This window comes from Puma concolor, chromosome B3 (genome assembly GCF_028749965.1).
Source record: "Puma concolor isolate L17-30 chromosome B3, mPumCon1.1.hap2, whole genome shotgun sequence".
In the NCBI taxonomy this organism is placed as follows: Eukaryota; Metazoa; Chordata; class Mammalia; order Carnivora; family Felidae; genus Puma; species Puma concolor.
In genome coordinates this window covers 77,335,950-77,346,189 of record NC_141672.1, presented here as the reverse complement: position 1 = coordinate 77,346,189, position 10,240 = coordinate 77,335,950, and the positions used below count along the sequence as shown (strand labels likewise).

At 42.1% G+C, this 10,240-nt stretch overlaps 2 non-coding genes across 2 annotated transcripts; both read right to left on the bottom strand.

The window, feature by feature from the left end:
• Nucleotides 1-832: 832 nt before the first annotated feature.
• On the bottom strand, nt 833-904 carry TRNAP-AGG (transfer RNA proline (anticodon AGG)). The gene has a single exon. It is a non-coding gene; the product is annotated as a tRNA-Pro (tRNA).
• Nucleotides 905-1,205: 301 nt separating this feature from the next.
• TRNAT-UGU (transfer RNA threonine (anticodon UGU)) lies at nt 1,206-1,278 on the bottom strand. Its single transcript has one exon. It is a non-coding gene; the product is annotated as a tRNA-Thr (tRNA).
• Between the last annotated feature and the right edge of the window lie 8,962 nt (nt 1,279-10,240).

The following is a 10,240-nucleotide window of genomic DNA, read 5'->3' as shown; positions in this document are numbered from 1 at the left end:
GGAAAGAGAAGACAAAAGAAACAAACAAATGTGTGTAATCATGTCAAATAATTGTAAGTGCTGTGAGGAAAAAAATAATGTAGGGAATAGTGACAATTGGGGGCTATTTTGGAAAGGGTGATCAAGGAAGATGTCTCTAAAGAGGTGACATTTGAGCACAGAAGGAATTAAAGAGGAAGTCATACAAATATCTGAGGAAATAATATTCCAGGAGGAGGAAACAGAAAGTAAAGCTCAGAACAGGAAACCAGCGCCATGTATTTGAGGAACCGAGGGCCAATGTGGCCAGAACAGAATGACTGAGAAGGAGGAGAAAAAAAGAAAGAGAGAGAGAAAGGGAGGGAGGGAGGAAAAGAAAAAAAGAGACAACGCTATGTGACAATACATAAAAACCCTTGTAAAGGATAACACATTGTACATTTTTAAAACGATGACAATGTTAGCATGCATCAGCCCCCAGTTCCCTCTCAGGAAAGAAGACCGCTCGGTATATGTGGCACCATATAAAGTTTCCAAGAAATTTCCCATACACTGTTTTATGTGACTGAATGAGTCCCTGGAGTCAGGCAGGGGAAGGGAACGCATTACCATTTCCATTTCACTATGGAGGCACTCAGAGGCCAAAGAATGATCTGCTCTCGTACCTGCCCGTCGGCCTGTCGGCCCAGGGGAGTGAGGAAACACGTCGTGGGACAGAATTCGAAAGCTAGCTTGCAGCTGTCTCTACTTTGCTATTTCACATCGCGTAGGGAGCCTTCGGTTGCATCATTTTAAGCAGAGAAGAAAAGACAAAATGCAGCGACAGAAACGTAAACAAGTTGGAAGCAAAACTGGGCTCGTCCGGGATTTGAACCCGGGACCTCTCGCACCCTAAGCGAGAATCATACCCCTAGACCAACGAGCCAGCCTACAGATGCCTTTTAACTCTGCCTCAAGGCTCATTCCCGTCACTAGGGTATCCAGAACCGTATCACTCGAGTGCCTTCTGTTGGAAGGAATGCGTGTTTGTTTACCCAGAAAGCGTAAGCCTCACAACAGTCCTTTATCAGCTGCTATAATCACCAGACAGAAGCAGGGAAAGTATCGGGCATTGCCTCAACGTCTCAGTAGGTGCGGAGGACCTGGGAGATTCTGAGGGGCCGGGTCCTGCCCTCCTATATCTTCTGAGGCGTCTGGAAGTGAGGTTTGGAGGAAAAAAGGACCAAAGGCCCCAGCGAGATTTGAACTCGCGACCCCTGGTTTACAAGACCAGTGCTCTAACCCCTGAGCTATGGAGCCTCATCCTGTGGGCTGTTTCTCTACCTCTCATCTTATAGAAGCACACAGTAAAGCCAACATCCCAAAGCACTAAGAACTTTGACCAGAGCAAAAATCCAAGATATTCTTCCATAAAATGAGAATTTCTTCATGTCCTGTCAACCCTCTAAAAAAGTTCCTTTCGAGTAGAGCCACCACCAGGCTGTCTTGTCTTTCATCTTGATACTCTCCTGAGACAGTGCATCCCTGTGCATCTGGAGCCACAGAAAGGATGCAGATATAAAAATCTCAGATATTTGGGCACATAGTAGACCCACCTGAGAAGTAAGAGACTCCTATAGAGGGTGTCTGATGGACAGATTATAATACACTCCTTTCATTTAATATTGTGATAAAATCTGGGGAAGGTGAAAAAAGATTTATCATGGTTTTGTCCTTTCTAAAAACCTTAAGTATTTTGGGATCAATGCCTCTCTCTCGAAGGCTTAGGGGTAGGAGCATGTAGGGAAAAGGGGTGTTGGGGAGAAAGAGTTTAATCCTTCCTTAAAGGAAGATTTACCTGCATCTTCCGTATGAAAATAATACAACTTTTTAAAAAGGATTTTCACTTTTTAGAAACCTTGTTTATATAAGCTAGTAAACAGGAACAAAAAAATTATTTAAGAAAGATATTGTACTTATTTCTTACTGCAAATATAATCATAGCTGGGAACACTGGAAAAAAGCACTGATTCATGCAACCCCCAAAAGTGGACCAATTCTGTTTAGCAAGATTTCGACTCTGTCCACACGCCTGTTCTTGTGCCCACTATTTTTTAATGTTTTCATTTGTCCAAGATCATGAAGTTTCTAAGAAATCTGTAAGCTTATCTGTAAGCTTATGATTCATTGTGTTAGAGTAGGCAGTAATTAGATTCTAACAGGATACCTGGAGGCCAGCAAGGAGGAAGTCATGGTCAGATCCAAGAAATTCAGAGGCCTGTCCTGGAGGTATTCCATACGAAGGGCGACCAAACCCAACAGGCCCAAGATGGAGGATGCCAAGACAGGAAACCCCTGACCCAATTAGGAAGAAAAAGTGGGAAGCCCTGATTCCAGCCCCAAGTAATGAATATTCTATGCCCTAGTTAACAACTGCTGACAAAAGATAGAATCCCAAACCCCAGGGACACAGTGCTCTCTCAATTTCGCTCTTGCTCTCATATCTCGAGAGTACTTTTTGCCTTAATAAACTTTCCTGCTTGTGTTGCTCATCCGCTGTGTTGCATGTCTGTCTTTGGGTTATTTTTCAAGACAAGACCAAGAACCTTCCAAGACTTCTTCAGGTCTGACTGGGTTTAAGCCCCAGGACCTCAAGTCTCTGCAGCCTAAAGGCCCCTTTCAGGCTCAGGCTTGAGCAATGGAAACTTGATCAAGGCAAAAGGGCCTGCAGTAACCCTCTGGCTGAATGCAAACAGGCCCATAAGATGACCCACTTCAAAATATCCATAGGCCCTAACTGACCAATGGGCTACTTACACATAGGTACAGTTGCCACAAAGGGAAGTCCATACATGCTCCCCTTCCCGGTTTAGATACATTCCTCCCCACCCCCACCTCTTGCAACCAATCTCTCCCCTGCTCTTCCTCCCGCTTCTTCCTTGAGGTGTATTCAATAAACATCTACGACCTTTGTTTTGCCTGGGGTGTTCTTTCACCCCTCAGGCTACCTGCTTCCACCTGACCTTGCCCCACATTTGGGGGCCCCCATCCAATCAGGAAAGAAACCACACATAGTTCACCTGGCAACAACTGGCAACAACTATTTTTCATTGTATCAATGTAAAACACGGTGCCACTAACCTTACAAATCTTGAAGGAAGAGAAATCTCCATACAGGCAGAATCAGGCATTTATGGCAGATATTCTTGGTTGAGGGATGAGTCACAGAGAGGCCTCACAAGGTTGTCCTAAGACGAGAGGAACATATCCAACTGTTCAGGGCCAAGAGGGTAATAGGATCTTCTGTGGCTTGACAATAGCCGTTCCTCCCAATGTTCCCTTGGTGTGCAAACCTCAGTCTTTCTCCAGACAATATCCTCCTTGTCTGTAAGACAACTACAAGGCTTTGAACTGACTGCTCTGCTTTAGAGAATCAAGAATCGGTCGCTGTATCCCATTTGCCTACACAAGGCATTTTACTGGTAGAAACTTCCAAGTTAATCAGCATGGTCATCCCTTTGGACTTGAGTATGTAGCACAGTGGTTAGAAAACACCTGGGTCAGTTAGTTAACCTTGCAAAATTGCTGTATCCTTGTTTTGGAAATGAGAGTTCATTAGTATCATCACGGTTATTACTATCTTTATTATTGTTATTTTATTCAGAGACACGGGCCTTAGGCAACATTGCTAAACAGTCAAAACCAGCACCCTAACAGCTTTCTCATCCCCTCCCTACTTGCTGTTTCTCCTCTCTTTTTCTCCCATTGCATTCTTGGCTCCTCTTAACCTTTTCCTGAAATCTGTTCCCTCATCCTATCTGTCACAACTGAGCAAGCTTCTATTCTTTTCTATTCTCTGTATGGACTGAATTCTTCCCTATAACTGTAGACTGCTTGTTACACATCTGAAAGGAATTTAAAATGCTCAAAGGAGCCTCCAAAAAGAGAAGCTAGGACAACAACCATGGGCCTGATGGTTTTTGTTCCCCTTCACAGAGGCTGTCTTTGGGTTCAGGGTCCTCCCTCTCTTCACAGGAAAACTAAACCTTTGCCCAAGAGACCCTATATACATTCAGTCTATTTCCTACCCCTGAAGTTTGTCCCAGGACCTTACATCAATCTCTCTCATTCTTTCAGCCACTCACTGCCCTCAGCTCACTTGGGTTGGCCTGACTCAGGAGGTTCCAAGAGCCTGCTCCACTAGTCTGGTCCAGAGAGCAACATCAAAAAGGCCTGTTCCAGAGTGTTCTGACCAACTTGACCCCTGGTAGGGATCTTAGGATTATTTTTAATTACTTTTTTGCATATTCGTCTGTATTTCATCCATTTCCCCTCAACTTTTTATTGTGCAAAGTTTTAATTCTAGTGTGGAAATAAAGGAAGACCAAGTAAATGACAACAGCAAAGGCTATTTATTCAGAGTTTGCTGTAGCAAGGAAGTCAGCCATCATCATTTGAGTTTTGTCAGAGACTCAAAGGCAGACAGAAAAGTGGGAAAGCTTTATAGTGGAAGGCTTCAGGTGTGCCTTGATTGGAGACCATTGGCATGGGGAAGCTATAGACAGTCTACCTAGAAGCAAAGCATCCTATGTGATTGGTTAGGGGTGCATATTTGGCTTTCTCTGGTTGGTCCTAAATTGGAAGCAGGGACAAATATTAGGAAAGCTGTCAGTTGCTAATCAAGTCTTGGCCATTTGGGGCTGATTATTACAGAATTATTGCTTGGCTCCCTGGCTTGTTACTAGAGATAGTGGTCTGAGTTCCTAGAAGTCTGACTTAAAGATAGTAGGATGGTTTCCTGAGCTGATGAACAGTGTAAGGGAAAAATACAAGTTAAAAAGAAGAGGTTTGATTCTCCCTGTCAAAACTGAGAAAAGTGATTACCCTTCTCTCCTTTTCCTTTGAACATTTATTTTAGAAAACTTGCAAGAATCAGTACATCACAGTGCTTTGCATTACTATGATGAACAATGTAGGGGCGCCTGGGTGGCTCAGTCGGTTAATGTCTGACTTCAGCTCAGGTCATGATCTCACACTTTGTGAGTTCGAGCCCTGCATCAGGCTCTGTGTTGACAGCTCAGAGCCTGGAGCCTGCTTCAGATTCTGTGTCTTCGCGTCTCTCTGCCCCTGCCCTGCTCATGCTCTGTCTCTCTCTGGCTCAAAAAAAAAAAAAAAAAAAAAAAGAACTATGATGAACAATGTAATTAACATGTGAGACCATAAAGGAACTAAATATTTAAGTAGGGGCTCAATAAATACTCAAATGACTATCTATTACATTCATCCAAATACATCCAAATACATCCAATACATATCATTCACCAGTATTTAATTTTGAGCACTATTTTTACAATATAGGCCACTACTTGGCTGGCTCTGTACTGGAGCTAGAGAAAGAATTTTACATTGCAACATAATGCGAGTCTCCTGCTGATCTAGAAGGATTCTGGTGGGAACTTTCAAATGCCCTAAATTGACCATGGGGGCATTTGATACATAGATTGGAACAGAGAGTCCCTGTCAAAATTCTCTAACCTTTGGGGAGCTTATTAAGATTCCAATTCAATAGACCTAAGACCCTACATTTCTAATAACTTACCAGGATATGCTGATCCTGCTGGTGCCTGGACTACAGTTTGAGTATCAAGGTCTTGAATTTACTGCTTGTAAATAAATTTTCATCATCTGGACTATTAACAAGGTAAAGATAGCAGGAAATTCAGGGTTAAACTCTCTGGCATTATTGCAGAATACTAGAGCTTAGAATAGTAGCATTCTGTGTTGAAGAGGGAAGGAATAACCATGTGTCAGATAAACCCATCACATTTATCTGTATCAGGCTTCTTTCCAAAGGGGCCGTTATGTATTTGCTTCAGATACTGGACAATTAAATGTGTGACAAAGGAAATCTGAGATACCTGGCTTGTGAGTCTCTGGGCATTTCTTTCTTTTACTGTGCAATCCAACATAGCAACCACTTCTTGAGGGAAGTAGACCAAGGCTCCTCCCTCCACTGAAGGATCCAGTGAGTTCAAAGTAAGCAAGGAGTACTCAAGCACTATTCAGTGATTCAATAGGGGAAGCCATGCACACTGGTCAGTAAAGGAATTTCAGCCAGGTACGAGAGAGGGTAATATTTTCTCTCCTGATAGGAAACTGATTTCAAGTCTGTCTGTTTGGATGCTGAAAATGCAGCATGCCAGGATCAAGGGGAGCTCTGCTGTAAACCAGGTTCTTTCCTGTTGACTGGTTCTTTTTATTGCCTGATCAAGAAGGGCCCAGAACACTTGCACCTTATGACATGTTGGTGTTGGTGGTGTTTTAAGTTAAAACATAGTTACATAAACTCTGGTTTATTTAAATGTGTGTGTTTACCAAATTAGCCCTAACATACACATACACAAGTGTGCCTGTATAATCGCATCTGTAAGAGCTCATCAAAAGACCTTCCCAAGGGAGGAGCCAAGATGGTGGAACAGAATGGAAGTTTTTTTTGTGTCTCACATTCATGAAATACAGCCAGATCAACACTAAACCATCCTGCACACCTAGAAAACTGATTTGAGGATTAACACAACAATCTGCACAACATTTACCACAGAACTCAACAGGTACGCAGCACAGCGAGGTGAACTGGGGGAGAGAGAAGCTGCAGAGGGCAGGGAGCTGTTTATGCTTGCAGAGCGAGAACAGAGACGGGGCGGGGGGGGGGGGGGGGGGAGGGTGTGGGGAGAGTATGGGAAAAGCACCCCCCCCCCCAAAAGCAGCTGGAGAGAAAGTGGAAAAGTGGAAACAGCCACAGGGACTGAACAAAAAAGGGAGAAAGGAGAAGGGAGAAAGGAAAGGGTTTAAATTTCATTAAGACTGTAAACAGGGGGGAGTGCAGAGTCTGAAACTCAGCTCAATACCTGTGGTGCTCTGGTGGGAAGGGCGAATTCCCAGGAGCAGAGTGGGGTCCGGGAAGTTCTCGGGCCACACGGGGAGAAGTGGTTCCCCTGCTAGGAGGACATTTGGTAGAGTCCGTGTGGCCACCGCTGCCGATTCCAGAGGTCTCAGCTGACCGCAAAGAACTACGACATTCGACATTCGCTGGTGCTGGAACAAGTTCCTTAAGGGTGAAGCCTGGTACCAGATGCATGTTGTGATTTTCCACAATTCCTGAAACGCTGCTGCTACACAACTGCGTGAACTTTTTCTGGGATGGGCTGGCGCCCAGCCTCAGTCTCTGGGCATCAGCAGTAGCACAGTCCCATAAATGTTCCTGGGTGCAGCTGGCACTGGCCATTGCTCGTTGACACGCTCCTACAGAGGGGCAGAACGGGTCAAAACCACAGTCCCTCAGAAGTGAGGGGCCGGGAAACACAGCCGCATCTGAGATAAAATTCAGGAGGGAGGTGCCGCCTGGCAACCTGACGGCTTGGTCATGGACAGTGTAAACGCGGGGAATAGACAAAAGCCAGAGACAAAGGACAGGTGTGCGATTTCTGGTCGGGGAAAATGGAATTCAGATACTATAGACCGGGCCGTTGGGTGACGCCATTTTGACCACTCCCGCGCACGCGCATACACGCCTACAAGCGCCGCAACAATCCGCCCCAGTAAGCTAAGCAGCGCCATCTAGTGGAGAACGGAGCCGTTACACTAACCCCACCCACTGGGCCAACCTCACTCTTCAGGAACACCACAAGTCTCTCTGCCTGCTTAGTTTACAGACTCTAAAGTGCTTCATAGTTTAACTTCTAGGGGTAAACAATGTAATTTCAATCGTATTTCAGTCTGTTCGCTGGTCCATGTATTCAATTTTCTTTTTTTTCTTTTTCGTTTCTATTCCTTGAATATAGAAAGAGAAAAAAATTATTTTTATTTTCAATTTTTATTAAAATATTTAAAAATGTTTTCTAGTATATTTTTTACTTTTTTGTAAATTTTTCAAATTCTATTTTACTTCCATCGTTTCATTTTATTCTATTTCATTGTAATCATTTTTTTTCACAGTTTCAAACGTTTTCCTTTTTTTTTTCTTTTTCCCTTTTTTCTCTAATCTATCAACCTCCTTTCAACACCTAGACCAAAACACACCTAGGATCTAGCATCATTTATTTGATTTGTGTGTGTGTGTGTGTGTGTGTGTGTGTTGTTTTTAATTTTTTAATTTTAATTTTTTTACCTTATTAATTCCTTTTCTTCTTCAAAATGATGAAACGAAGAAATTCACCTCAAAAGAAAAAGCAGGAAGAAACAACAGCCAGGGACTTAATCAACACAGATACAAGCAAGATGTCTTAACCAGAATTTAGAATCATGATAATAATAATACTAGCTGGGGTTGAAAATAGTTTAGAATCCCTTGGTGTAGAGATAAAAGAAGTGAAAGCTAGTTGGGATGAAATAAAAAATGTTATAACTGAGCTGCAATCTCTAATAGATGCTGCAGTGGCAAGGATAGATGAGGCAGAACAGAGAATCAGCGATATAGAGGACAAATTTATGGAGAATAATTAAGCAGAAAAAAAAAAGAGGTAGAATAAGGAAAAAGAGCCCAATTTAAGAATCATAGAAATCAACAACTCATTAAAAAGGAACAACGTCAGAATCATAGGAGTCCCAGAAGATGAAGAGAGAAAAAAAGGGATAAAAGGGTTATGTGAGCAAATCATAGTGGAAAACTTTCCTAACCTGGGGAAAGACACAGACATCAAAATCCAGGAAGCACAGAGGACTCCCATTAGATTCAACAAAAACCGACCATCAACGTCAAATTCACAAAATACTCAGGCAAGGAGAAAATCATGAAAGCAGCAAGGGAAAAAAAAGTCCCTAACACACAAGGGAAGACAGATAAGGTTCAACAGACCTATCCACAGAAACTTGGCAGGCCAGAAAGGAGTGGCAGGATATATTCAATGTGCTGAATCAGAAAAATATGCAGCCAAGAATTCTTTATCCAGCAAGGCTGTCATTCAAAATAGAAGGAGAGATAAAAAGTTTCCCAGACATACAAAAATTAAAGGAGTTTGTGACCACTAACTGCAAGAAATTTTAAGGGGGACTCTGTGAGGGGAGAAAAGACAGAAAAAAAAAACAAAAGACCAAAATCAACAGACTAGAAAAGACCAGAGAAAACCATAAGAAACTCCAACTCTACGAGAAACATAATGGCAATAAATTCATATCTTTCAGTACTCACTCTAAACATCAATGGACTAAATGCTTGAATCAGAAGACATAGGGTAACAGAATGGATAAGAAAACAAGATCCATTTATATGCTGTTTACAAGAGACCCACTTTAGACCTAAAGACACCTTCAGATTGATGGTCAACAAAAGAAAGCCGGAGTAGCCATCCTTATGTCAGACAATCTAGACTTTAAAATAAAGACTATAACAAGAGATGAAGAAGAGTATTATCACCATAAAAATTTATGCTCCAAATGTGAAAGCACCCAAATATATAAATCAATTAATCACAAACATAAAGAAACTCATTGATAATAATACCATAATAGTAGGGGACTTCAACACCCCACTGACAACAATAGATAGATCATCTAAACGGAAAATCAACAAGGAAACAGTGGCTTTGAATGACACATTGGACCAGATGGACTTAGCAGATATATTCAGAACATTTCATCCTAAAGCAGTGGAATATACATTCTTCTCCAGTGCACATGGAATGTTCTCCAGAACAGATCACATCACACACTGGAACACAAATCAGCCCTCAACAAGTACAAAAGATCATACATGCATATTTTCAGACCACAACACTATGAAACTTGAAATGAACCACAAGAAAAAATTTGGAAAGGTAGCAAATACTTGGAGACTAAAGACCATCCTACTAAAGAATGAATGGGCTAACCAAGAAGTTAAAGAGGAAATTAAAAAGTACATAGAAGTCAATGAAAATGATAACACCACAGCCCAAAACCTCTGGGATGCACCAAAGGTGGTCATATGAATAAAGCATATAGCAATCCAGGCCTTCCTAAAGAAGGAAGGTCAGATACATAACCTAACCCTTCACCTTAAAGAGCCAGAAAAAGAACAGCAAATAAAGCCCCAAACCAGCAGAAGACAGGAAATAATAAAGATTAGAGCAGAAATTAATGCTATCTAAACCAAACCAAAACAAAACAAAATAAAAACAGTAGAACAGATCAATGAAACCAGAAGCTGGTTCTTTGAAAGAATCAACAAAATTGATAAACCACTGGCCAGTTCGATAAAAAAAGAAAAAAGAAAGGACCCAAATAAAATCAAGAATGAAAGAGGAGA